The sequence below is a fragment of the Myripristis murdjan genome, chromosome 6 (assembly GCF_902150065.1).
Source record: "Myripristis murdjan chromosome 6, fMyrMur1.1, whole genome shotgun sequence".
Lineage (NCBI taxonomy): Eukaryota > Metazoa > Chordata > Actinopteri > Holocentriformes > Holocentridae > Myripristis > Myripristis murdjan.
The window spans coordinates 19,781,523-19,785,252 of NC_043985.1; positions in this window are offsets into that span (position 1 = coordinate 19,781,523).

Consider the following 3,730-nt stretch of genomic DNA (forward strand, 5'->3'; position numbering starts at 1 on the left):
GGCTTGGTGCTGAGCTCGGCAGTGCTGGGTGAAGTCACATGACGCATGCTTGGGAAAGCAGATTTCAGGACCTCGGACAGGGACATTACAACAGCGAACTGAAGATGCCGCATAAGTTGTGTTTCCAATCAATGTCACCGCCATTAAGCCAATTAGACATTCGGGCTATGAGAATAAATTAGTGATCGAGACACATTTTATTCGAATGACAAACATACAGTCGCCACTTCAATTTGAAAGCAGCCATTTAGCAGGCTGTTGATTATTTCACTTTATTTTTCATGTAGGAAAGTTTTGTTTCCCCATCAACATGTTAGTGACAAAACAACCAACAGTGTGTACTGAGCTAGTTCTCTTGTAAATATATTTTATTGAGGATACCAAACATTTGGCTTCAATTCATCTAATCAACCCTCAAGTAATGAGAAGCATTATACAACAAATATGTTGATGAATTGAATTCTCCATCCCCAACCCTTCCACCCTACCAACCCAGGTTACAGACCATTTTCAGATGCAGGAGGGAAGATAAAGATCATCAAATGCAATGAGCTTTTTCAAAAGATTAAATTACTTAAGTTTACACAATGCTTACTTCATCCAAAAACTTCCCATTGAAGTGCAATATGTCATAACTTTATTATCACTCAAAAATTTGGGTTGTGGTCTCTATTTTGCTTTTTTACACTTATATGCATAGTTGTTATTGGAGCCTCAACTGATTCTTTACTGTCACTTGTAGACTACATGTATAAATGGTTTTTATAGCAAAGCAAGTATAGTTAGTTTAGAAAGAGATTCCACATTGCATTTAAAAGTAGTTCCTTGATCCAGAAAAAAAAGCCAGTGCGATATTGTTTAACCCCTCTCTTTAGTGTAATACTTACATCTTAAATGGCTATGTAACGAATAAGAATGTAGTAGCCCCTTACAGGAAAACCTCAGCAAATCTTAGACCCTTGAGGACTACAGTGTCTTGTGTCTCTTGGCAATGAAGATCGATTGTTGCTAAGAATGTCTTCTATTGCATTTTAAGCCCAAAGGGGAGCTGACTACAGTAAATTAGGGTCCAGTCAGTGACAGAAAGTAGATGGTTAAAGATAGACTGCTGTCCCATTTTGGTGCTTTGGTATATTAGGATGTAGACATTGCAGTCTTCACATTTCATAAATTAAAGCATCAGAAATTACATTAAATGGAATAAAACACAACAGCAGCTAAATGAGGCACCTAGAGTCTTATCATAAAGGACATCATTGTCATAAAATAGCATCCTTATGTGTCCTTCACCTTGGTCCTATAGGACAACACTTTTGTAAAACGCTTTATTGCACATTATCCTGAAATAAAGCCCCTTTAGAACCCATTAAATAAAAAAAACTAAAAAATAAACTACACATGGCTATTAAAAGTCAGAATAGAAGAATGGGAAAAAAAACCCTACATTTCGATTGCATACAATTATGAGTGGACATCCGCACTAAGTGGGGTTAACAAATTTCATTACAAAGCATGTACGTAAAAGATTAAATAAATGTGTATCTGCCACTGTGGTTCTTTCAGTCATCATACCACCTAATGTTACGTGTTTATCTATTTATTAGACTATCTACCTCTACATACCCATTACCACCTTTAGCCCTAGTTCTGAATACTATTATGTAAGTTTTGCTGCAATGTAGAGGTTGAGGCAGTAGTTAATTGGTGAATTAGTTAATATAGGTAATTGCAAAAATAAATAAATAAAAGCTAAGCATGATGTTAGAGCTGCAGTATGATGCTGTGTGGCGGGTGCCAGGTATCCTGTGTCTCAGTGGTTATAGAGCTGAACTAGCCTATAAAACATGCTCTAGCACACAGCCAATATGCCTCTTTGAGCACCCAATTTGTTTAAAAGGCATAGGCTCTAATCTGCTCCTGTCAGTCCTCCGGCTACTTCTCAGAGAGGAGATTTATTTATTACTCCATCCCCATTGTTATCTGCTCTCTCTCAGATCTATTCACCCATAAATCCCTCCAAGCTCTGAGGTGTGTAGTTCAACAAGCCTTTTTTCCCCTTCAATTAGCCAAATATTAATCACAAGTGAAATTTTTAGGTTATTAATGAAACCCCAGCTGAGATACAACTGTAAGTAGTGAAATAAGAGTAGATGCAATTTTTTTTTTTTTTTTTGGAATCAACTGATCCAACATTAATTTAATGCAGCATGACTATGCAATTTATGTGGCCAATTATTGAATAGATTTGCATAGACAACACATGTGAGAGGCTGATAACACTGTTGTTGGTCTACTCAGTATGCACCAAGCCCTAGCTAGGCTGAAACACAATGCTGCTGCTGTTGTTTCATGTGTGGATTCTCAGTCCATCCTGTACTGTGGATCACCGAATCTTGAAATAGCAAGCAAATGTATCACTCATAATGATGTCTCTGAGTGCAACTCCATCCAGATTCATAAATGAAATCTGTTTGTTTGATGCAATCTGAATCAGCATTCCTGCAGCAGCTATACAGCAAATGCGGCTGGAGCTTCTATCAAACCGGCTGTGCTCCTGCGCCCTGGCAAAGGAGCGGCTCAGCATCTCTGCTGGAGACTCCCCTCTCTTCCCACATGCTCTGTCTGCCCCCACATGTAAACATTTGATGGAGGAGGATTGGCATGTGTGCAGCTAATGAGTGGCTAATTATTTGCCAGTAATGTTTGATGATGGTATATTCCTTTTTATGTGAAAATAGCTGGCATGTGTTCTGTTTGTGACCTTCAATATACTGCTTTCACAGCACATTCTGCATGTGACCCAACATGGCCCAAATTGACATGAGGTGGGAGTATTTATTTATTTATTTATTCCCGGTGGTGGTGGTGGTGGTGGTTTACATACACTACTGATCTTTGCATTGAGAGCTTTACAGTAAAATGGTCTATTACATAATGTGGGTCAATATATTATTTTGCTCTTTTTGATAAAACTTTTTAAGATGTAAAATGGGTTTCAATTTTTCAATCAGCTTTTTTTTTTCATGGTAGAACCAGCACAAAAAAGTTACATGTGAAATGCCGTACATGCACTTTCGAACACATGTTGGCTTCCATCTGTACATGCAAAAACATGAATTGTGCCTTTGCATGTAAGGTTTTCAGGTGTAAAACAAATGTTGTCATATGTAATGGTAGGTGAAAACATGAAAAATTGCTCACATGTAATAAAAACAACAAATTTGTACTTGTGAACTGAGAATTTCACATATAAAACAACGATGTCAGAATATGGCATGAAAAACACTGGAAACTTTTAAAAACCAACATGTGTCCAAAAAGCGCATGCAGATTGAATTCACACGCAGCAACATTCACGCTGAGATTGACATTATGTTGTGTGTGTGCTTGCAGGAATGTGTTTCTGTGTGTCTGTGCGGGAATTCGTTTCTGAGTGTGTCATTTGACGTTTTCTGTTACAGCTCATGGTGCTGTCAGTATGCAGAAGACAAAGCTGCCATAGTGTCCCCGTCCTTCCCTGTGCTGCCTATGAAAACGCTCGAGTCCTAATTACATGATCCACCAGGCTTCTAATTCGCCATACTCTTCTCAAATGACATTTACTAATTACTCCTTCCTTTTTTAGAAACAGCTATCTGGATTTTATCCAGGCCCCCTCATGCTCATTGTCATGTAGGAACAAACAAGTTGGCTGTTGTGGCAGTCAAAGCCTATTTGATTGAAAGTGAGT